This window comes from Pseudopipra pipra, chromosome Z (genome assembly GCF_036250125.1).
Source record: "Pseudopipra pipra isolate bDixPip1 chromosome Z, bDixPip1.hap1, whole genome shotgun sequence".
NCBI classification, from domain to species: Eukaryota; Metazoa; Chordata; class Aves; order Passeriformes; family Pipridae; genus Pseudopipra; species Pseudopipra pipra.
The window spans coordinates 10,300,030-10,326,332 of NC_087581.1; the positions used below are offsets into that span (position 1 = coordinate 10,300,030).

At 44.2% G+C, this 26,303-nt stretch overlaps 1 protein-coding gene across 4 annotated transcripts in view; it reads right to left on the reverse strand.

The window, feature by feature from the left end:
• PDZD2 (PDZ domain containing 2) overlaps positions 1 to 26,303 on the reverse strand; it is a 138,610-nt gene that overhangs the window by 92,185 nt on the left and 20,122 nt on the right. The window contains exon 1 of one of the 4 annotated variants that reach the window (XM_064642514.1): positions 25,952 to 26,030. The exons of the other annotated variants lie outside the window; for them this stretch is intronic. The gene's annotated coding sequence lies outside the window, so the exon portion shown is untranslated. Of the gene's footprint in view, positions 1 to 25,951; positions 26,031 to 26,303 lie in introns of those variants that run through there. 4 annotated transcript variants of the gene reach the window in all.

Here is a 26,303-nt window from a genome sequence, read left to right on the forward strand (position 1 = left end):
TTTTTACAAAAGCTTTATAATCCTCTGCTTTTTCATCTGAGTGGAAACCACTATATGACAGCTTTAAACTTTTCTTTCTTTAAACCCAGCACTCCCTCCTCAGTTATAATCCTGCTATTGGAAAGATCAGTTTGCAAGTCCTTGCCTCCAGGCAGCAACATCACAGCAGTGATTACAGACCCCAAAATCCAATCAAAACCCTTCATCTTGTAGCTCAATGGCCATGACTTTAATTGCATGACAATAACAACAAGAAAATTAAGTGACAATTTGCAGTTATAAACTGCTCCCAACCCACACCACTCATCTGTGGCTCCAGGGTCTTCTGAACTCTGGGGATGGCACATCTGAAAGCACCAAAGTGTCTTGACATCAGTGTCCCATTTTTAAACCCTCCCAGGCACACTGGCTTCTGAGACCTTTTGGAGTTTTGATCATCCTCTGGCTCAGCCAGGCTTTTCCTCCTCCCTCCGATTTTATCCACAACGGCAAACGTTTAGTAACTCCAGCCGCACACTCAAATTCTTGCATTTTCTTTGTAGCATGATATGAATGGTGCCTGTATAACTAAAATGGTAGAACTTTAGCTCTAAAATTAGAACTAAATTTTACCTCTAATTCTGTGAATTCAGAACTCAAGGATTTTTTGTGGGGGAATAAAAGGAGAGGAAGTTAGCAGTGCCTGAATAAAGTTGGATTAGTCTTCTCCTCAGCAAAAATCAGGGATATGTATTATTTTTAATTCAGTGACAATGCAGTTAACACAATTTTGGAATGGATGAAAAACACAAACCTCCTCCTTTTTTTAAAACTGCAGTGAATTCAGAAGAATTGCCACCATCCAGAACAAATCAATGACACACCCTGAAATCAGGCAGCTCTGAGAGCAGAGCTTCGGTCAGTCTGCTGAGATCACAGGGGAAAGCTGCAAAGTTCAGCTCAGGATCCCATTAGTCGCAGCTATGCTTCAGGTCTGCTTTTTTCTTGCAGAAAACACAGGGTAGAAAAAAGCCCCCGTGGAGTTCCCTGTCTACTCCCTCCTTCACGGTACATTCTAGCCCCAGAAATTTTCACTTCTATAACCCAAATAATCCCCCGTCAGTGCAGTGTCATTTCTAGACAGCACCTGGTACAGCTGTGCTGCACAACTGCAGTGGTACACATACAGACAAGACTCTCCCAGACACATTCTTCCCTGCGTCCCTGAATAACCAGGCATCACCCTAACCCTGACTGCAGGACCATGATACTTCCAACCTCTACCCCCAGCCTGCAAAAGCCCTGAAATCACCTTAGGTGGGAAGCAAAAACTAATCCCCAGCATCCAAACCTTAAATATACAGTTTGGCAAAGATTTTTTTTTGAGCTACTGATTTGCACTGAGGTTTTTCCTCACAGAAAACAGTTAATAAGCAGAGAGGGAAAAGAAAGCATTCCTTTGAAAAAAAAAATAAAATTCTGGAAAGGAACGGCATGAGATACTGAGGCAGTTGTTTGAAAGCTCTCTCCCAACACATATAACATGGGAGCCAAATCTTACTTTAACAGCACTGCCCATTTGGAACAACAACCCAAAAACTGGGGTATTTTTCTGCTTTATTTGTACTTCTTGTTCTAAACACTGAATTTTTTCCTCTGCTAGACAGGGAGTCTCTCTCTGCACCACTGATCCAACCTCATTCTTAACTACATGGCAGACAGCTGCATGCCCTGTTGGCTCTCCTCCAGACGTCAGAAGAGACAGCACCAGCACCACTCCCTACACACACCCTTTCTCCAGCAATTTGCTGTGCTAATTAATAATCTGTCTTCAGAAGAGACAGTAATCAATGAGACCTAACAGACTCACACAAACCCTGTACATCACAGCCACTGTCATACTGATGTGGCAAAAAGGCTCCCAAACAGGAGCTGGGAACATTATGACACAGAGATCTTGGATGCACACGTGTTGCAGGCTGAAGTGTCCAAGCTGGCTTTGTACACTCCAAACACAAGCGTATGGATTTGGCCACAGCATAACTTACTCTGTTTAGCAAGAAAGGCCATGGTTTAGCAAGAAAAGAAATCTAGTCTTAGGTCCCATAAAATGGGCATAAAACTGTGCCAACCACACTATGCAAAGGGCCAAGTTATTGCAGCTCCTCCCAGGTTAATATCCTGCTCTCTAAGAAAAACCACAAAACCTGAAGGGTTAGCTATAGGCTGGTAGTCATATGGTCATGATGTCAGGTATCATCTGTCCTTCTGCACAAGGTATGAATCCAGTGCAGATCAAGTACACTGGCTGGCTTAACAGATGTCCGTGCCTGATCTGCATCAAATGAAGTGCAAGGTGATCAAGGCATGCACAGATCCAGCATTACTGACCAGCAATACCCACCCACAGACAGGTCCCCTTGTGTGAGGGAGAATTCTGTGAGGATTCATACATCTACCACAGCCTCTTCCCAACACAGGTAATAACAGCTCCAGATGAGGTTTCTAAATGCTCTGGGAACAACACAAATGCCTGAGGTTACACCTAACAACGCAACGCGTTGTTTCGAGCAGCAGAATCACTGCTGCTCGAAACACATGCTCTCCTGACAGCACTGTCGTACATACAGACATGGAAAAATCCTACCAACATGGCCTCAGTTTGACCTGAGAGGAAATTACAGAATCTGAGTCTTCATTTTCAAGTGTCAGAAAGCAATTCAAATATCGCATTGAGAGTTGTTTTGCACATCTCCATTTAACCAGTCTCTTGTGTACATCTTCGCCCCTATTACAGAGCAAAATCAGTTGACAATTAAACCAGTAAACAACTATTAGAATGTAGTTCCAAAAGCAGCTTCCATAAGGAAATACTACAGGTATAGTGAAAGAAACAGTTCATAAGGCCTCACTCTTCCCCATTTTTGTATCAGAGTTCAAGGCCAACATTCCAATGTCTGTCATTTCTTTTCCTGTGAAGTGAAGCATTATTTGTAGTGCCTTCAAATTTTGTTTGGTGTATCAAAGTCATTAAGTATCACCGTGTAAAGCCCCAGAGGACTAAAAGTTCTTTAACTTGGCTCCTTGTCACGTCATCTCCTACACCTACACTTAGCAACTGCAAAGCGTTCTTCAGGTAAAGATGCAGTGGCTGATTTAAAAGCTTCCACCATCAAACAGAGGACACGCAATGAATACAGAAATGAGGAAGCAATTAGTATTGCTGAGGAGATGGTGCTGAAACCTCCAGCTTTTTATTTGATTGTCAAATTGGGTCTAGGCAGCTTCAGTCAAAACATCATTGTGCTTGTACTCTAAATATCAAGTACATGTAACTAAATCTAACAGTTAAAAAAAACCTCCCTATACTTTGAGCTAAGAGTATAATCACAGTGCATCTGGCATTTAAATAAAATAACCATTAGCACAGGAAACATACAGCATAAAAGTACCAGGTCAAGAAAAGACAGATGAATACAGGGAAGCAGCATGGGATTGGATTTAATGCCATGTTTACTAGGGATCTGCTGCGTTGAGAAATGAAGAGGACTTCCTCTGGCAGACTAAGCTCAGTTACAGGATTAGAAAGGCAGGCTATGACTAAAAAAGGGAGATTTAATTATCTGGCTTAATTGGACAAGGAGGAAAACCAGCTCCAGCTTTAAGAAAGCAGCAGACTAGCAGCAGATAGGACACCTACAGAGCTCTTAAGGCTTGAAGGGGTTTTTGTATTTCCCATTAAAACACACGGGTATCTATTTGTTAAATAAAGCAATGGAAAGGAGCACTGGAATTTAAAAGGAGAAACATGTTACTCGAGATGAATTGAATTAAACCACACCAAGACTACAGATTAGCATGAATTAGCCTCTACTTCAGCAAGTCCTGGCAACGCTCCGACCCATCATCGCCGAAAAACTCTGTAAAATTTCAAGTCACATTTACAATTATTAACCAAATCACATACAGAACTGGCATCACAAACCAATCATAGAAAAACTATCCTCCTCAAAGCAGACACCATGCCCAACCCCTACCACTGACTCATGAAATGCCCTGCAGCAGGTCATTTGAGGTTTTTGTGCCTCAATAAAATATGAATACTACTTTTATGCCTTCATACTAATTGCCACTTTAGATCTATAGATGAAATACACTATGGAAGTGATTACTAATAAATCACATCATGATATTCACAGCCCAAAATTCTCTTTGCTCATCACTCAGCAGTGAATAAGAGTACCTTCCTCTTAAGTGTAATCTAATTTGTTGTGTCTATTTTCACAACGGCCACACTTACTTTCACGGTCATGTAGGGTTTCTATGACATTCCTCTCATCAGTAGACACCATTCAAACAATCCCATGCCTCGGGTTCCCTATAGGGATGTAACTGACAGCTCAGGCTGCTCCAGGTTTCATCGGTTCCTGCACTGGGAAGTGACATGAGTGTACACCCCATACAGATGTGGGCTCCTCCACGGACCCAGAGTGATGAGGAGATAGAAACAAACATTTCACCAACAAACTGGGCTTGGCTCTCAGCCCTTATTAGTCCATATGTTAAACTGGATTACCTAAAGCTGGATGCATCCCTGTGCTCCACACAGGTCACTAGCATTAGCCCTATTGTGCCATGGAGAAACCTGTGATGGGATTACAGTGACTGCCTGAGGCCACACGGCAAATCCGTGGCAGAGCTGAGAGCAGAAGTGAGATTAGGACAACCTGAATCAATGCTTTTGCACTCCTATCCACGCACCATGACCAGGGCACACATAGCTGCTCCATCAGCAAACCAGGAACGTAATGCAATTAAAAACTGCAGCCTCCACTGGGATATGGGAGAGTCCATATTGCTAGAGGTTTTCAACATGTGAACATGGCAGAGTTCTTGATAAGCTCACCTAGACTCCTATACCCATGAAAGGCTGGATCAGATGACCTCTCAAAGTCCCTTCCAGTCTGGGCTATTGTATGAAAAACCAATATGGGAGTGTAGCATGAAGGGTTTGTTTTCAATGGCACTGCTCCCTTGACCCGTTTGGCCTTACGCCCACACCAACACTGGCATCAGCACAAGGGCAGGGTGAGAAAGCATGGCCACAACCAAGGGAAAGGGAGGAGAAACACGACATTCCTGTTTCCCTCTGAAAGGGTTCTCTGGAGGCTTCAGGAAAAAAACACCATGTGCTAATCCGTTCCCAAGTTTCTACAGGAAAATAGTAAGTGTGCTAAGAGGCCTGAACACTGCTTTTGCCAAACAACTGCTCTCCCACTTGTTGTGCTGCTTGCAGAGATGAATCACTGCCTCCCGAAAGCTGTAATTTACTGGGAGGACATCAACCGGCTCTTCGTGGTAGGCAGGTGAAACTGATGCCTCCCCACTTAATTGCCTGTTTTTCTTCAAACTCAAAACTGGTTGACTAGTAGGATCTCACAAGGATTACCAAACCCAAAAGACAGATTTAGTAACACATTACTTTGCTAAGACATTGCCCAGTGAAAAACAAGAAATCTCTGGATGAGTTCCTTAAATTCAAAAGCTCCTTTCTCTAACTGATCGCAATGACCCGATTCCCAAGATCTTGTCTTTGCAAAGATCTCAAATGTTGGCTGACAAGGCATGATGCAACAAAAACACCAAGAGCTAATTAATAGGATGCAACTAGCTTTCCTCTCATTAAAAAAAAAATAAATAAATAAATCAAAATCTACACTATGAAAGAGAAAACATTTGGATTAAGGCTTTAACAATGTCCTCCCATTTAATTGTCCATGAGCAAGTGCCCCAATCCCAACAAAGCAAGCCAGGTGTGACCTCCTCTAACGATTTCTTTTTTTTTTTTTTTTTTTTTTTTATAATTAAAGAGTGGACACAAGAGCTCACCTGCACACAGCCCCTGTTGTGCATACATGCATGACTGATCGGCACACCCAGAGATCACCGCACTGATCAGACCTGCAGGGAATTAGGGCTAAGAACATGCAGTTCATTAATTACTACAGCATGTCCAGGCATGAGATCAGCACCAAGCTTCCTGACCCAGCCATGGGGGCACTGGCATCAAGCACGTGCTGCTGCAAAGTGGCTGAGAAGCCCTGGAAAGCACGGACTGAATCCAGGCCATATGGGCAAGTCACAGTGTAGAGCGTGCCGGGTGCTAGGACAGGACAGAGCTCTGCTGGGGGAGCACATAAGCACTTTTTGGTGCTTACACATGTTTTAATGTGACTCTTGCTCAAACTAAGCAGTTCCCAGGGGAAGGGGAGCAGGGGACACCATGCCTCATTTCCTAGATTGTAAAGGAGATCAAAAGCATTTCCTTGGTCTAATTCTGCAGCTTGTTAATCCGCCATGAACAATTCGGTACTGCAGTGTTGATGGATATCTGAGCTGCTTATGGAATTTGAACTAAGGGAGAGAAATATCCCACCCCAGAGCTTGGACTAAGTGATTACAATATTTGAAACATCACTCAAGAAAGTCTACAGCTACTTTTTATACACAAGGTCAGGCTAAATGGAAACAACCGCCCTTCAGACCTGACAATCTCTCTTTTTGCATACCCTGTAATTTCTATCCCTTTCTCTTTGCAATTTTCCACTGCTTCCACTACTGGTTCAGACATCAGAAATAATCAGGATATTTAAGACAATTCAGCTTAGATCAGCTAATTCATTGTATCCTCCGGGCTAGAGGAATCACTAAAGACTAGAAAATTCAGAGATGTCATTTGTCAAAGGCACTTTGAGTGAATTTATTGTATTGATACAATGAGCTTATCAAGTGTTTCCCTATGGAGAGGCTATGAGTGGAGATCCATTTTCCCATTACAATACAATGTCATTTAATGTAAGTATATAAACTGTCTGTGTCCCATCATCACACATTTAGCAAAGGAAATTAAGGACACAAAGGAGAGAGGAGTAATGAATTCTCCAAACGCAATACTGTCCAGACAGTAGGAAACATTGAAAATACTGTCTCGTGCATTTGGAGCTGAGCCTTCCTGAATAAATTAGCATTCAGCCAGTGAGGACACATGGAAGGAAACTTTGCAAAGTGCCAAAAACGACTTGTCTGAAAAGAATTCAGTAAATAGATTCCAGTGTCTGACAAGTGTAAGCTGCACCGAGTATTATCAGAGAGCAATACCTCTTAACCACGTGGGCTGCCTTGATAAATGGCAGCTCCTACCAGCTGAAGTCCAGGAAAGATAATCTGAAGGGTCCCAACAAGGCAAGGCAGGAATGAGCACAGTGACAGATGCTGCCCAAGCAGTGTACTCAGAAGTCAATGCATGAACCATATCAATGTGTTATTTATTTTCACAGACTCGTTCCAGATTGTATTTCTGGCACACTGGGGTAAGATCAAGAGCATTTCTCCCAAGAAACTAAGCTAATGAGGATAATTAACGCAGCTCCTAAATATATAAACCGTGCAGATAACGAGCTTCATTTTAATTTTGCTTTTCTAGCAAAAGCAGATGGATTGATCTGACCTGTTTCATGAGACTTTTGCCTTGCCAAAAAAAGACAAACACTCTCCCTTTAGCTACAGAGCCATAACCAGGCCAACAGTCCTCTCCAGTGCTTTGAGGGCGATTTAGGCTCCACTTTAGCTTACTCCCTGACTTCAGCTTCTTCTGCCAAGCAGCTGGCAGCTGGGGGACGAGGGGATCCCCCATCGCTTTTGCTGGCAGCAGCATCCACACTGTCTGCTCAGCCCAGGTTTCACAGAAACACAGGTTCCATCCCTCAAACAAGTGAGCAACATAATGGGACTTTGATTCAAAATTATGGATTAAGGCCAAGTTAGCACTTCAGCCGTGAGGTCTTTCAGAGTGCAGGACTTCAAAAGATCAGCAGATACCAGACAGCCATGTAATGCAGGGAAAAAATGAATAATGCAGTATTCCATTTCTCTGAATGGATGAAAAAAAGATCTAGGATAATAATGTAGTACTTATGATTAATAATGGCTGGACTTAAATCAATTTTGGTACAGGCCAAGAACCAAATATTATGTGGATAACGTTCCTCTCATGGTGCCAATATAGAATCAATTAGGTTGAAAAAGACCTCTAAGATCACGGAGTCCAACCATTAACCCTGCTGCCAAGCCCAACACTATACCATATCCCCAAGTGCCACATCTACACGTCTATTAAATACCTCCAGGATGGTGAGTTCACCACATCCAGGGGCAGCCTGTTCCAACACTTGACAACCCTTTCAGAGAAGAATTGTTTTCCTAATACCCACTCTATACCTTCTCTGGCACAGCTCGAGGCTGTGTCTTCTTGTCCTATCACCTATTACTTGAGAGAAGAGACCAGTCCCCACCTGGCTACAACCTCCTTTCAGGTTGTTGTAAGGAGAGATAAGGTCCCCTCAGAGCCTCCTTTTTTCCCAGGCTAAACACCCCCATCTCCCTCAGCTGCTCCTCACAGGACTTGTGCAGCAGACCCTTCATGAGCTCCACTGCCCTTCTTCGGACATGCTGCTGCACGAGAAGAGAGCAGCCAAAATGTTACAGCACAGACCAAATGATTTTTGATCCCAATGATTCACCTCAATCAGCAACTGCTAAGCAGACCTCACAGACCACCCTCAGAAGCTGTTTATGTAAACCTTGACCACCTGTGCGTGCGTGCACGCACACACACATTTTTTGAGTGCTTTCTAATTAGTATTTGCCAAGTGGTCCAACATCCTTGCTCTTGTGTTGCCTGAAAATTTTCCTCTGGCCATCACCCACTGAGCTCTCACCAGCCTCCTGTCATGGTCACAGAGCTCACAGACACCCAATCCTGGCCATCCCTGCAAGTCACACCCAGCGTGCAGGTCTTCCAAGAGCAGAGAGCAGTGAGGGGCATGCCTGTGTTACCACTCATCTCTCCCAGTTAAAGTGAGCCACCCCCCTGCAAATGTAAAGGATTTACAGCACCCAGAGGAATATCACAGCCTGCAGCAAAACTGCTCTGAACCCCCTGACAGACAAGAAAATATCCAAAAGCCTCATCTGCTAGCAAATTTTTGGCATCTGATGGGAGGCAGCAAATGGCATGCTCCCAAAGTCTCCTCTCTCTGTTCTCAGTGCTTTTTTAAAAGGCATCCACACAGTGAAATTAATATGGATTATATTTAAACGGTTTTTAAAATGCTTTCAATGCACACAGAAAAAAGAATCTATCATGTGGAATCCCTGAAGATATATTAAACAGAACAGCATAGACTGTAATGGTCTTTATTATTCAGACAATAATTCCGTCCAGAGGTTCCAGTGAGGCAAGTGATCCCTGTCAGGTTCACAACTGGTCATGCACATGGGTCTGATCTTTGCCCACAAATCTGTGACTGCATCTTCAGAGCTGGTATGTATCCACACATACCTGTAACAGCATATGCTGTCAAGAGACAGAAGGCATGCTGCAGCAAATGCACTGCTTGTACTCAGCTGCTGTCACAGCAGACCTTTAATCACTTAGAAGAGGTCATGCATTTTCCTCAGTTTACATGCTTAATATTAAAATGGATTAAAATGTAACTGCTTTGAATGGGGATTTCCTAGAGTTGGTTGCCACAGCCTAGGTTTGAGGCCATAACCTCAGATGCTCAGGCTCAAAATAGATAAAAAACATAGTCGCTAACCCCCTTCCACTCCCAGGGCACACAGTCAGCCCTTCCATCTTTTCCCATTACTAACAGATAAGAGGACAGTTGTACCTGCATGATCTGTACTCACTCCTGCAGGACTCGTGTTGAATGGAAGAGCAGATCAAAGCTCAGCATCATCACCAGCCTGGTTACCAGACACCACAGGACCACAGATACCTTCTTAGGCAAAACTCTCACTCAGCAGCCTTGTCCTGAAAGCCCAGATTGAGCCAACCCTATTTAAGGTTCAAGCAGCTTTTTTTCATTTTTCTCCCACCCGTCAGGAGCAACTGGCCCAGTCCTGTGATCGTTTTCCATTCCCCTCTTCTCTCAATGTATAAAACGCTTTTCTTCACTTTTCCTTCTATGCATTATTTCACCCATTCAAAGTCCTCCTCTCCACTCATTTCTTGCATGATGCCCAAAAGTTATAAATCTCCAGTGCTTTCTCACAGATGACATTTTCACAAACAATGACATCCTAGCCATTTCCTCTCTGGAGTTCTCTGGCACATCCTGTTTATTCTATATCTATCTTGTTTGCATTGCAAACTCTTCAGAATAAGGACTTTCCATATTTTGCGTCCTATACTGGCTGGAAACATGACTGGTGCTACTCAATTCAAGGTTTTAAGGCCAGAAGAGATCACTGCAATTATCTAGCCTGACCTTTTGCCTACCGCACAACAAATTTCATCAAGTGACTTCTGCTTTAGGCCCCTGATAGTCCTCATAGAGGTATGCTACTAATGGATGATGGTCACCATATCATTTTTTATTTTGCACTTTCCCCAATTTTTCTGCATATTCAATATTTCTCTCCTTCATATTTAAATCCTTCCAATACTTTCAGCTGTTAGCCCATGTTCAAATTCTAAGAGACATTCTAAAATATACACATACCTTATTTCTATGATGTCTTCACTAAAACAGTTGACATTAATTGCTTATTATACTTTGTGTTTTCACAGTTTATACTGAATGTGCTTTTGCTGAGATATGTTCAAGAAAATAGAACTGTATTACAAATAATAGATTTACAATCCTGCCTGTAAGAAGGTACATCTGTAAAAGATTAAAGAACTGAAATGACCTGAGAACAAAGTAAGGGGAGAGAACGAGCTGATGGCATTGCTGGCATGCAAGGTATTTTTGTGTTAAAAATGTATATACAAAAAACCATTCATACATTTTGAATACCTGTATTAACTTGATTGTTCAACATGCTATAAAATGATCATCTTCTGAAGGAAAAAAAAATTAAATTCCTTTGAGCCAAGTATTAAAAGCATTCTTAAAGCAAACGGACACAAGAAGAATGCTCAAAAAAACCTGGTTTTCATCTGTTGAAAATATGTACTGGCTTCAGCTAAAAGCCAATCAATCAATATCCAAAGAATGAAAAAAAAAAAAAGTTCTAGCCAGTCATAAATATTTTTTTAACTACAATCATCTGGCAGTGGAGCACCACTGACCTAACTTCATGAGCATCTGTCAGCTGGTGATGGCCACGGTGCTGTCAGGAGAAGAAAACAGCAACCCTTTGCTCATTTTACTGAGCAGACTAAAAGTGACCCACCACAAATCACAGTGAGTGGCACAGTCTGGAGTGGAAAAATACCCAAAACAAATGCACAAGGAAACCTCTGAGCCTGCCGTGCCCAGTGCACCCAGAGCTCTGGGAGGCTGCAAGGTACCAAAAGGGTCCAAGTACGAGGTGCAACAACTGCACTTCATCACCACTAGGTGGTTATCCACCGAACTCTAATTTCATTGTTTCTTCTAAAAAAAATTACATTATCCCACCTATAGTTGAAGTTTCTATGAACATGGCATCGTGCAAGAACAATAAAAGCGCTTCTCCAGTTTTCTTTTAATTGCTATGGCAACTCTGTTTATTTGGATTTAAACATCATCCTGGGATGTTTATAACGCCACCAGCACATCACAGTCAGGCAGAACAGGAAAGGGAGAGCCAGTGAGATTCTCATTGTGGCTAACCCTGGTCCAAATCAAGTAATGCAAAACCCCACAGTCAACAGCTGTAGTGAAAAACACAGATTAAGAACTGAACAGAAATAAACATTTCTTGCCACTTGCATTTTTTAACAGAGTGCTCTCTCAACTCCAGCAGCCTGGAAAAGTGGGAGAGTTCTACCAACTCCCCCAGGTGCCCTTCTGCATCTTCACCAGTCTGCAAAAGTGGGATTTTAACTTGTGGCATCATGTAACCTGCTTTCCACATGGGCTTTCAGGATCATGGAAGGCACACCAGTTAACTGAAGATCCATTGCACCCACCCTAACAACTGTGCTTCTTACTGCACTCATACACAGGAATGACTGAACAGCTTCGCAGGACACCAGCAGTACTTCCAGCATAATTAAACCACTCACTTCCATGCAAGTTTAGGCTAAAACCATATAAGCGACACTCAAGACCACTGTGAAACTCATGCAGCAGCACTTAACTACTCCTCCCTGAAACAATTTGAGCTCAGGATGCTGTACTTGTGGGTTGTGTTAAATGCTGCACAGACAGGCAGTCCCCAGCAACACTACCCTGTAATTAATTTCACAAGATATCTACAAGTACATGCAAACTCCAAGAAGCACAAGTTAAAGTGCACGAAGAATCACAGAACACCTCAAGCTGGAAGGGAGCCGTACGGATCATCGAGTCCTGCTCCTCACAGAACTACTTCAGTTTTAACAAAATCATATGACTAAGAGCATTGCCCAGTTGCCCCTTGAACTCTGAGAGGCATGGCACCATGACCACTTCCCCTGGGGAGCCTGTTGCAGAGATCAACCACAGAAGAGGCAGAATTGCCAACTTCCACCAGACTTAAGATTCAGCAATGCAGAGGAAAACAAAAACAAAACCAAAAAAAAAAAAAAAACAAACAAACAAAAAACAAAAACAAAACAGAAAACAAGCAAGTAACCTAATTTACAGTTCTGCCATGGTTAAAATGAAGAACTGAGCAATTGTTTTCAGTCACAATAGGCAATTGTTGAAAGAAATCAAGAAAAGATCATCCTGCAATCCATCTCGGAGGCTATCCAACAACTTGTAAAATGGTCTGTCACTTCATCCATCAGGAATTTCTACCACCCAACTGGCTATAATGTGATCCTGGCTGGCAGGGAGCAGGACTGATGCCTCTAGGACTCTGGAAATTGAACAGTTTTACTCCTCTAAACAGAGAACAATTTACCTGCACATTTTCCAAAATTACCATTACAAGGAGATTGCTTTCAATCAAACACTCTGCAGGCAAAGAGAGTTTTGCTCTGCTTTGTTTTGTCCAGAGTAGCACAGAGAATTAGCAGAGGAAAGATCAGGTAATTGCCCCAGGCACACTGCTTCCTCCTGCACCAGAGGCTGGCTATCACCCTAGCTTCAACTTCTAGAGCTTCAGCTTCAACATCAAGCTTTTGATGGAGGAAAGATGTTTGTCCCACCCACACTGGTGACATTTATTACCTTGGAAGAGCTGAAGAAATATTTTGTACGCACCAACAGATCTCACACACCGGATGGGGAACAGGGCAGAAGTAGGGTAAGGTCCAGCCTGCAGCAAGCACTCTCTCATACAGCCTCTGCACTAGGAGTAAGACATGCAGAGTTTACATGCATGTAAACCACACAGGTTCTATCCCCACATAGACACAAAAGAAAGAAGAGTCTTTCAAGTGACCCTTAGACCCTCGGTGCAGCAGAAAGGATTCTGGATAGTCTCCAAGCAAGGCAACAAACATGGGAAGCCCCAAACCTGCAATTACAGCAGCCCATGGAGACAAGAGAATCACCATTATTCCAGCAAGATCAAGAACCACAGAAGAGTTCCAGCACAGCCTCCCAGTGTACCCAGGGGCACAAAATCCATCGCCACAACTGCTATGTCTTGCTTGCTTAACTACCCACACAGAACCAGTTCTGTTAGAACTTCATGGAGAGACGAGTCAAACAGGACAAAGGCAAATGTTTAAAAACAGCAGCAGGGTGGGGATTATTTTTACTTTGGAACTGAAGTGCTGCAACAGCCTTTTTGACACAGAAAAAAAAAGTTTTCCTCAGAAAGCAAAATGCTTAAAAGGGTCTCTGCACAAATAACACAAAACAGTCATAGGTACATAAAAAACTCCATTAGCTTCCAAAGTGACTTTTTTGTGACTGGTCAGGCTCGAACTTAGCAGCAAATTGCAGCCGTCCTTTCTGAAGAAAGCACCTCTAGCTTCATCTGTGAAACAAACGTGTAGAGGTTAGAACTGCATGGAAAACTACTTCCGCAGTGAACCACCCCCAAAGTTTTGAACGGTGTATTTCATTTTAGTACCATCTCTGCAGAGCACGGCTAGTTAATCTCACATTTAACCCTCTGTGCCAACATTTGTATAGTTTCTGTTGCCGCGCCGGAACCCGCACATAATGGGATCTGGCTCAGCGCTCGTGGTGCTCCAGGGATCAATTACCATTTTATACATCAGTGTTTCATTACTGAGCCGTGAATGTCCTCCAGCCAATCATACCCTCAGCTCCGCGCTCCAAGACTCTAATCTTTGAAAATTAGGTATTTGGCAAGATATACTGTAAGAAATGAAAACTGCCGGACTCATGCTGCTTTGAATGCATCCAGCTTCCATTCACAAATACTGCCATGGCGGTGGCCACTAGATGTTTGCAGTTATGTGATTAAAAAGAAAACGATGATAATTGTGGAGTGGAAATGCACTCTCATCTGTCACTTCTCCTGGAAAATAATGAGCTCTCTTCCTTGTTATGTTCACTGCAATATATCTTTGGAAAAGCCTTACAGAGATTAATGCTCAATTGCTGTAAATGAGCTTAGCTTTATTTATTCTAGGAGAGGATCTGGCCCCAAAGTCCCAATAAGCCATTGCTTCACTATGCTTACTAAAGGAAAATCCTATATGGTAGCTAAGACAGGACTTTGGCCTTGTGTCTCGCCTGTAGATTCAGCAATGGAGATTTGGCATGCTTTATATCAACAAGCTGTGCCTAAGTGCACACTTTAAATGAGTCTAAGATACAAGACAGCAAACACTATAAATCTTCGCACAATAAGACAAACTCAACGTTTCTGCTGCTCATCTTCAGCTTTGCTGTCTCCTCCCCATGTGCTGCAACAGGATCGGGAACCTCATTGAGCTCTGACTGATGACACGGGAAACTCATCTGCAGCACTGTAAATATTTGAAATAGTTGATTCTTGAGCAGCAGCTCTGTAACAGAGACTCTGGGGAACAGAGGCACTGCATGCCCAGACAGGTTGGCTGGGTCCCCACTGGACTGGAGGTACCAAGAAGGGAACCATGTCACCGGGAGGAAGACCTCAGGGAGAAAGCAAGTGTGCTCTTAAAAACCACTGTGATTTCAGTCATCTGTTTTGAAATTGCAAGTGCTGTAAAGTGACAACACACAAGTCACAACCACATGTTAGAGAGTTAGTTTTAAATCATGAGGTGACAATAAGAATCCATTATAACTCCGTTTAACATTCCTGGGATGGTATGCAACTATGCAACCCACGCAACACCACAGCTGTGGTAGCGAGGTCTCGAAAATCTGCTCCAAGAGATCGGAGAAAGCACCAGAACCAAATGTGAGGACAGTGCCAGAAGTCTCACACGGATGGCTGCATTCACCCCCACCCAGCTTTTCCTCTTCCCATTGCCACTTACACTCCAGCTGCATCCAGGTGGCAGAACAAAAACTGGCTGACTCTTTGGGAAGGATTTTTAGCACATGTTTCATGGTTCAGCAGATCTAAGGCTGTGGCTCAAAGCCTCTTACACTGGCCACTCAAAGTACAAACATTCCCTTAAACAACCCTTGTTGAGAACTGGGGCTTTCCACACCTTTTTGGAAAAGAATTGTACTTCAAGCAGAATTTTTTTTAACTAAGTGATAGAAACCCTCTGCCATGCGACTTAAAGGGATCAGCCTCTATGGCTTCAAGAGCCCCCCCCACCCATAAAAAGAAAAAGAAAACCATATACTGAACAACTGATACACAAATGACTAAATACTAATGACATAATCATATGGCTTTTCCATGACTTTAACAAAAATTCTGTGAACCCAGCACTGGCATTCTGATGAGCAAATATGTGCAGAACAGCAGCAGATGTCAGGTATTGAAAAAAAATAGAAATCCTACCTTTAGATGATTCTTTTAACAGAAAAAGATGAGTTGAGTACAGACTCTTCCTTCAGATATTAATACAAGGACAAAACTCTAAATTGTCTCTTCAAGTACAAACATAAAAAGCAACTTGTCACACATGGATTTTTGTGACTGGACAGCAAATGCTATTTATTTTCAAACTAGCATAGTCCAGACTCAGCTGAACATCTCACAGATGCCCCAGAGTTTCAGATCTCTCTCCAAGCTACCAGGAATGTCTTGTTTGCTCCTTCTACCTGCTAGAATTCTCCAGGTGAGCTTTAAAACTACTGAACAAAGGAAATACAGCAGTTAACAGTGGAATTGTAGTACTTTACCTTCCACAAATACTGATTTTACTGAATGTTGTGCCAGTACAGCCTTCTCTATCTGACACACGTTTATGAAACGTATAAAGCTAGCACCCTAGCTCTGTCGTGTTCTTCATTAATAATTAAGATTACTGGCCATCTTAGGTATATACAATGTATGTTTCAAAATCTAGCCCTTTTTTTCTTTATAATGACCCACTTGGTGTGTTTGCTGTTTTTAGAAAAGGCTGTGCTGCTCGCTCAAAGCTCTGGGAGACCACAGTAATCCTCTCTCAACTGGATCTGGGCTTGGATGATGATCTATTCTGGTCTTTTGGCACTAGCCATAAAAGAAGACACAGATTAAGGTTTTCAAGATGATTTCTGCCAGATAACACACTCAAATAAGCAAGTGATATAGTGACAATACTATTTCAGTAATGCTCAGAGCTGACACAATTGGTATTTTCAGCTCTGGTCATTCCCACAGTTAATAAGAGTATAAATTAAAAATGCCATCCTCACTATACATTCAAATCATTAGTTTCATGTATTTATTATTTTTCCTGTAATTTTGTTTTTTCAGATGAAAAAAACCTTCTCCAGGAACTGTTAAGTGTTGATAATAAGAGACCAGAACACAAAGCCATTTTTCACTGTCCAAGAGGAAACATTTAACATCATGGCTCTGACACAAGCATGCCTGTCACCAGCACCCTGCACATGCAGTGCCTGCCTGCATGTGGATCCCCCATCAGCCCAGCTCCACAAGCCATCCTGTTTACTATTTAGGGCCGCCGTTAAAGCCAAACCAAGCTCCACCCCGCAAAACCCAGAAGAAGAGCAGCTTGTGCAGATGTTGAAATTCTGGTGAGAAAGACAAACTATAAACAGATTTCCTAAAGGAGCCGCCTTGGGACATTCTTATCCAGCAATTCCACTAATTCCCTTGATAGAGAAAATAGGGGACTGCGAATGAAATCTGCAGACAACAGATAGCTGGGAAAAGTCTGTCAACCAGAGGATGGGCAGAAGTGTACTCAGAACATTCAGGGACTAAAACTGAGAGGAGTTTCAGCTTGCAATAAAGCCAAGTGCAGTCATGCTCTTTGGGATTAAAGAAATATGTTCTGCAGCTTGGTAGCTCAACAGTTGGAAGTGATACAGAAAGAGAAAGCCATTGGTGGTTTAGTGGCTCATGGCAAGAGGGTAAAATAGCTTGATGTTGCCCAAGGTCTCAGTGAGGAATGGGAAAATATGCAAGACAGTAGTAAGGTTTCAGCTGGAACAACATGCAATTTCAGGTTACCAAGTTCAAGAAGGTTAAGTGACACTGGAATAGTGCAAGAAAAGGTCAGCAGGATGACGTCTCCCATGAGACAAAGAGACATTGGCTTTGCTACTGGAGCAAAACGAAGGCTCTCTTTGGAGGGAAAAAGGAAAGACAGAGAAGTACAAACCATCTATAAAGAGGTTTAGGCTGGAACTTGAAAGGAGACTTATATCCACCAACATAACAGTGTTTGAGCAAAGCTTCAAAAAAAAAAATTAGGCAGAAGGCCAACTGTTCAGTACATGAAAATCTACAGCATAGTTGTCTGAGACAGCCAAAAACCATGCAGGATGTCCAAAGTTGGTCCTGATAACATACCTCCTCACCATATACAGCCCAATTAGCCTGCCAGCCAAGGTGCAGAACCCGACACTTTCCCTCACCTGCCACCAGGTCTTCTGCTGTCACCAGAAGGCCATGGTGCTTTAGTGCATGGAGAGTTCAGATTCATGTTACCAACACAGTAAAAGATACTTTGGCTTCTTAAATCACTACACAGTGAAAAGGGGGTGATTTTTTCCACAAAACTTAAGGTTATGCCCAAATCAAGTCAAAGGAAGACAATGAAAGGAGGCTGGTGAAAAGCATGGCAGGTCACACAAAATGACTGGGGTTAGAAGAGAAACAGTTTTAAAGGAAAGGAGAAGGTTTGTGGCTGAAGGCTTTAGAAACCATCACTATGATAGCAAGCAATTCACTATCATGGCTGAACTCCCCCACTACTCCCCAACGCCGCCCAACAAAATTAACAGTGCAGGCAGGTTCAAACAAGGGCAGTTGACAATCTTGATAGTCCAAATTAATCTCTGTTTCAAATGAAAAACATGAAGTTAAAAAGGGGACGAGGGTGAAGGAAGGAAAACATTGAGGCTAATTAATGTCAATCACTATAAAAACCCATGACTGATGCTTTTGACATGACCCTTCCAGACAGTGTTTCTGCAGACAGTTGTGAGAGCGTGAGGGGAGTGCCAGAGTGCCGCATAAGAAGCAGGATTAGGCGGGAGGTGCCTTGAAATCCACACAACACAAAAACATCTTGCTCAAATATTTATATACAAATACCATGTCCAGATGTTGCAGCAGAGACCTGTGGATGTTTATGCCTTCTGTACCATCTCAACGGCAAAGGCTTAAAATGTCTGTGTAGCAGGATAGGTAGAAACTAGACTCCAAATTAAGTACCACAAACTACTGCTACTGCCACAGGAGGTATGCAAAGAAGGAGAATTACCCCCATGAGCTTTTCTTCTGTGAATTTACCATCCCACTGTCACCTTAAATCTAGAAAAGCCACAAACAGAATTACGAGCTCATTTCAGGCTTCTTTTCAAGTCCAACCAAGTATTTTGCCCACAGAGGGGCTTCATTTGTACATTTTTTGTGGTTGTTACACTCTACTCAATCTTCAAACCTTACAACAAAACATACAGTATTTTTAGGTCACCAGGTAACATTTCAACTCTCTATCCACGAGAAGAAAATGAGTCATTAGTCAATGACATAGTTTATAGAAACAGAAATTACCAATTTCCCTCTACTCCTTGGACACAATCTGTTGCTTTCACTGTGCTGCAACTTTGGGACTGGTACACCAGACATTTCCTTCATTAGGTTGCATTTGGAAAGTTGTCATTGCAATACCAAAGACAAGAATTTCCTACTCTTAACTGAGCACTATCAGGAGGCTTTGCTAAGCAACAGGATTGCAGAGTAGAGACTGCTCTAATATTGAAGTTTTTGAGATCCAAATTAAATTATAAGCAGTTCTATAAAGTCTCCTTAAAACTCTCAGTGTGTGTTCCCACGTCCCCCAAGTGCTCTTTTGCAATTCACCTGCAACACAAACAACTGTCTTTGGCCAACTTTGTGTTGTTTTTAAAGGGCAGCTGAGCTTATGGAAGACAATATAAAATTATTTTTCCCTGTTCCTCCAGAAGGGCCCTGGCTGCTCAAGGCAGCTGCTGCACTTTGCAGGCAGATGGACTCTCTTAAATGTTAGTTTTAATGGCAAAACTAACTTTTCAGCCATAAAAAGTTCAGCTTTCTGCATTCCCAACAGCTGTTTCTCGAAGGCTGCTCAAGCACCATGGCTGAGTGGCGGCTTCTTTAGAAGTTTCTTCCCTGGAGGGTAAATTCAGAAACCATCTTGGCCGGTCTAAACTCCTGCTTTAAAAGCTGCAGTGGAAGGCGCTTCATGCTTTTTAAATGAAAGCAACACTTTAAAGGGATTGTAGCAGCTGGACATGAGGAGAGATGAGACACTGTCTATCCAAAGTTTAAAACTGAGCCCACAGCTAGGAGAGAGCAGCCACATTCTTACAGATTGGTGTAAACCACAAACAGTTTCATTTAAGTCCAGCTGGAGAGTAAGGACCCTGAAAGGAGGTTTCCCTTTGAAGCCCCATAACTTCTGAGCTCCCTTGGAAGAGCCCAGCAATACCTCAAGCAGGCAGAAGATGCTGCTGCACAGACATACACGTGCTTTGTCTGCAAGACACAACCTACATACCTCAGCTTACTTCCACTGCTAACCGACACTTTTCAGAGTTTTTCCTTTGATTCTTCTCACAAATGTGTCCACCATCCTAGAGAAGTATCCCATCCACAAGCCCTTTCTCACTCTTTACTCCCTACTCTGCTATTCAGGTGCCAGTATGGGGAATTCAGCAGGGCAGCACAGTTTTAAGTCTTGCATCACTTTTGGGTCTTGTTAGGCAGGCGGTGCCTATCAAAAGCATTTTAAACGTTTTTCACCTTTATTTCATCAACAACATGGAAGAGCTGAGGTGACTTCATGCAGAAAGCATTTCTACATCCTCCACAGCCCTCTTCCCAGGAGATACACAGGAAGTAACTTCCCTTTGCTGAAGAAAGCAACTTTCCCCAATTTCTTATCAGTTGGCTCATCATCAACCAAGCAATGGAGAATTCACACCGGAGATGCCAGTTAGTCTACAAACAAATCTCTTTTGTACTCAATCCGAAGAAGGCCTGAGTATCAGCTTAGCAGGTCACACTTATCCTGAGGTCACTGGTCAAGACCCACGGAATCAAGACATCACTTTCAATAAATATTTTCACATTAAAACATCTGGAAAAGAGCCAGGAACTTCAGCCAATCAGACGAATATACAGTACAAGCCAAGCAGTCCCCTATGGTTATCCTGTCTCTGGAAGTTGGCTTCTTAGCAAGTAATTTACATCTCACGCTCATTCATATTTTAAACAGGTCTTTTAAAACCTGTTTCCTACATGTCAGTGTGTTTAAGGATCTCAATAACTTTTTGCTTTGGTGGCTGCATCCTCCTTCCCTCTGCTCTTTCAGCTTTGACCTAGAAGACCACCACAGCTATAACTGGGTCAACCCACATCGCAAAATATCCTGCCCCAAAAGAGGAAGGTCAGTGTTCAAAGACACAGGACAAAGGTCTTTTGCCTGGTATTGTTAGCTGGACTGCAAGATGACCTGTGAACAAGCAGCACAGAAGTCTGACCCCACCGAGGCATTCTTGACCATCCTGGTTTACAGGCAAGAACTTGAAAATTAGCTTCCTTCCTGTTCAGTAGGGTGAGATTCCTGCTCCTTTCTGCAACTCCTGTGTCAAAAACATCAACAGTGCCCTTGCTGCTCTCCCAGCTCACCAGCAACTACAGGATTTGCAAATACATTCCCTGACTATTTTGTACATACTCACAGTAGTACTTGGAAGCCACACCCATTTCTTGAGACAAAAGGTCAAATTCTGCAAATTACTGCAAATCTTAAGCTTTGGCAGAATTCATCTGGAGCCAAGAGCATCTCAATGCTGTAGAAAGTGCTAGAGATGCCATGGGACAAACCAAGTGAACTATGCCAATGTGAATCTAAACCTCCAGAAAGCAACGATGGCAGCTACACCAACAGCCTTCCCGTTGCAGTGTTCAACTTGTGTTTCAGATTTACATTAGATTTACATAACATTAGATTTAGTTCATCACCCACTGTCAAGAGGAGAGCTGTATATGAAATAACGAAACATGACATGGGTATGACACGCCCCAAAACCAACACACCTGGGCCAGGTCACTCCAGCACAGGGCTAAGCAAACACAGCCATGCTGCATCCCATGCAGGTCTAGAAGAAGCAGAGCCATGTTATCCTAATGCTTTATGGATCTACTTGACCTGAGCTGGCCCTGCACTGAGACAACACAGAGTGCTGCAACCACCTTCCCAACAACCACAAGCCCTGGAGATGGACCTCTGAGACATCAGGTGGGCTGAGGTTCTGTCCTCAAATCAAAGTATTTCTACACACCCCAGCTCCCGAGAACTCTGGAAAATGGGCCAGGACCTGTGCTAGGTTTTGGCTCACGTGATTTCAACCACTGATCACTATCAACACTCACAGAGCACTCTGCAGAAAAGGCAACATATTCCCTGAATCCTGGACTAAGCTCTCACTCGTTTACTACGTTTTGGCCTACAACAAGAGAATTCCACTGTGTATTTTAGCTGAATGTATTATTCCTCATTAGCAGTCTCAGTCTGTTACAAATGTTTAGCCTAGCAAAACACTGAGTGCAACTACTCCACGAGTGACAGCATTCCTATGCCAAGCAAAACATTTCTCGTTCATCAGGTAGAGCAGAGGTACCAAATCCTGCTTCACAAGTTGTGTACCATCTCACAGGCAGTGCAGGCTCTGCTGCAAACCCAACCTCTCCACCGGAGCTACAGCTACCACAGGGCAAGGACTGGAGGAGGAGAAGGAGGAACACGGAAGAAGAAAAGTGACAAACCTGAAGAAAGGGGCGTCAGCCTACAGGGAATGAAAGCGCACGTGTCTGAGTCTGTGTGTAAAGTCAGGGCATATTCAAGTAACACAAACTGCACTAGGGTCCTTATAGCCCATATTTTCATGAAGCTGGCTGTAGGCAGCTCCCCCTTGAAGAATTCCTCAGGGGCTGCTGCCTTTCTTTAGTTCTTCAGGAAACACGGTACCCACAACAGCATCCATTTCTACCCACACGTTTCAAACAGGCTACCACCTCAAGTTCCCTGCAGTCACAGCTCTATCAGGACTGTGGACCTTAAAATTAACTTACAAAACCAGCCAGAGAGAAGGCAACTTGACTGTTGTATCCCAGGGCTAGAAGAAGGGAGGGGGAAAATCCTAACGCCCAAACCAGCCAACAATTCTTCATGCCAAACAAGCAATTTTATTAAGGAAATAACATCTGAACAAGACACTCTGCACACACACGTTCTGCAGCTGGAATCTCTTGAGCTGATGTGTCTCTTGGTGATACACAATTCAGAAAATAATTCAGCTCAGCCTCGGAGGCTGGTGGTGGTGGCTCTGTAGTCCTATCAGGCACAAAGCATGGTAAAAAGCTAGGCACAGACTTTAAAAGATATACAGAGCACATCTGAGAAACATCTTTTTTCTCCCCTTGCAGTGGACTTGGTGGACAAAACATACTTTCAGAGTGTCACCAATGTTCAGCCTCAAGGGAGGGGTTCTGGACGACCAGAGAGAAGCCCTGAGCCACCACAGCCCACCAGTCCCCTTCTCTGATCCCCTCTGCTGCCTCCCAGACTGCATGTGATAGGAAGAATGCCCCTGCATGCAAACAGAGGCATGCACCAGGGCAGAAGAAAACAGTGTCCATAAGTAGAGTTATATACACTTTGAGAGTGCCACACAAATAAAAAAACATAGGTAGCACCCACACCACACCATGCTATCTTTGTCAGTCCTTATCCCAATACCACATAATTTATCATACTTTAAGCAATAACAGTGAAGGACTAAATGGCACTGATATATGTAGGCACATAGTGACATACTGTCTGGCACTTGCTGGAATACACAGGACATCCATATAAAAACAAAACAGATCTTTACAATTTCAGAGTTGTACCTTATTGCTTTGCTACCCCCACCAACCCCTCAGGGACCAAATATCAGTGACAGAACAGCCTGTCACCTTCCCCTTTCAGTTTGGGGTACAGTGAGTAGACACAGAAGTCTGGCCATGACAGGTAGGACACGTACCCTGATTCTACAGTCTGGTTAAGGCTCTTTTCCTCCTGTCCTTGACACTTGAAGAAAGTTGTTCTCCAGTAAAGACAGGGCACGCAAAAGATCCTCCACAAAGGAAAGATCCTGCCATCCCACTGTACTTGCAGACTATGATTCCCTCTGCTCACATCCAAAGTCCATGCATAGTCATACATCTGCTAAATCACAGCAAGATCCTTCCACAGTGCCACAGGTTTTCTATTTCAAGTGGATTCATAATTTGCAGGTAACACACTTTCCTGACCATGCAGAAAAATCATGACATAAAGGATATATCATTAACACATTTCCACTGAAAGATCACATACAGAGATGTATCAGGCAAGATGACTAACCCTTCCAGCAGATCCATGCGAGGAATGAAATACTAAATTATTATTGTCTAAATACCACAATAATATTTAGTCACTAAGTCAAAAATCCTTCCAAGATATAAGAAGTAATAACATAAGAGACCTGCTTTCTTCACATGAAATAAAAGTGAGAACCTAATTCCCAGCTTCCAACTAGAGTGGGGCTACCCTGGTGTAACAGATCCCAAGATCACATAGTTCAAGATGAAGAAAAAGCCTTCATTACCCTTTCCACCCACTTTTTACCAATACCATCCAGAGGCTTCCCATCTCTCCATACCTTCTCAATTAAGGGGGATCCTCTTTTTGAGCCAGGAGATGGAGCCAAAGGGACACTCCCTACTGTGAAGAAAAGGTGAGATGCATGGATAGAGAACCTCACTTTCTGTTGTCAAGGGTGTTACTATCAGTCTATTACTATCAGTCAATATGAAACAGCAATCCACAGTGATGCTGTAGAATGCAGGGGAGAGCTGCATAACTCACAAAACAGCTCTAGAAAAGTTGACACACCACCCACCTGAGCCAGCAAATACCAATTACTCTTCTTATTCAACAATATAATATCTTGAAATTAAAAACTTAGGACACATACACACTTCTAAGAAATGTGCTGACCAGAGGTGTCAGGCATCAAAAGTACTGTCAGGAGATAGATGAATTAACCTTTATCATCAGAACTGCTGTTGTTCCAGACATTAATGCATGATATTTCTGAACAGCACAGGGTCCAGCTCAGATTGTGAATGCATTCAAAAAACCCAAAGTTTTGTGAGCCGAATGGCATACACAGAGAGTGCACTGTTGTGCAACACAATACTTAAGAGGCTTTCCATCTGCACTCCATTTCAAAGCATATTTTACTTGTTAGCTTCATTCAGAAGGTCCCCCAGTTCCGTTGCAAGAGAGGACCCTGCCAAAATGCTGGGCTGAGCAGAAGCAATGAATCTGTACCAACATAAAGTAACTATGAATCAAGAATGAAGTACGGCTATGACCTACATGCACCAAACCCACTAAACACCAACAGACTTTTGTTTGCTTGGGGATTAGGAGATATTTAGGGAACATGATGGCTGCGGCACTATGGCCCCCGAAAGCTCTCCTAACTGAAAGCCAGGAATCATGATAGATTTAGGAAGTAATAATTCAGCTCTATTTTTTGCATCCAATTGGAAGACAGTATATTTTCCTTATTAAAAGCGTACGCAGGCTTGCCAAGCGAAGCTCCTCTTGCAAGGCTTTCGGCAGCGCTTTCATTTTAAAAATCTGGTGCTCGTGTGTCCTACAGGAAAGCATTTTGTGCCTGGAGTTATAAAGGTTTCCCCCAAACGAACTGTTCAGTGGTTTTGAACCGAGCCTCGTCCCCACGGGAACGCGCACCCTCCTGCCAGACCCCGGCTGAAGTTTCTGCCCAGCCGCGAGCCCGGAGCCCCCAGCCCCGGGGCTGGGGGACGTCCCGCACCGGGCGAGCGCGGATCCCGCGGGGCTCCCGCTGCCCGCCCGGTGCCCCCACACCCGAATCAACTTGCGGCTCCACGCACCTCTCCGCCTCGTCTCCCGCCGGATCAGCCTCCCCGCAGCAGCCGGCTGATCCCCGCCGCCCGCCCCCCGCTTCCCGCTTCTCGCTTCCCGCAACCCGCTCCCCGCTCATCCGCTCCATCACCTGCCGGCGCCGTGCCGCGGAGCCGGTGCGCGCCGGCGGCGGTGGCTGTGGTGGCGGCCGTGCCTGTGCCGGTGCCGGTGCCGGTGGCTGTGGCTGCTGCTGCCGCTGCTGCCGCCGCCGCTCCCGCTGCCGCTGCTGCCGGCGGGGAGGCACCTTCGGCGGCGGCGCCGCCGCCTCCCGGGCGCGGGGCGCGGCTGCAGCGGCCACGCAGGGCCCGAACGCCGCCCCGCCCCGGCCCGCCCCGCCGCGCAGGTGGGAGCGCTGACCCCGGCGCACTCCGCCGGGCGTGGGGGGGATACAGGGATGGCCCTCCCGCCCGCTGCCGGGTGCCAGACCGGCCCCGCGTCCCCGGCTCCCACCCCTCCTGGAGCCGTCCCTACCGGGGGGATGCGCTGGGCAGCCTTTGCGCTGCCTTCGGGCACCTTCACAGGTCGCTTCCCAGAGGGACCCGGTCCGGACACGGTGCTTTTCCCTTCGGCACACTTGCTCCACCCAAACCAGGCTCCTGTTGAGAGCCGTCCTCCTTATGCGCCCTCCCCCCCCCCCCCCCCCCCACGTGAAAATGTTTCCCACTCGGGGCATCCAAATTGAAATCCCCAATCCCCAACTGCTGCCTCCGAACAAGTCCCAGGAGCTTGTTCCCTTTTTCCCTTTTCTGGAGCCTGGCCTGATGTGCCAAAACCAAGTGTCTGTATCTCAGGCTGTCATTTAACATCCCACGGCCATTTTCCA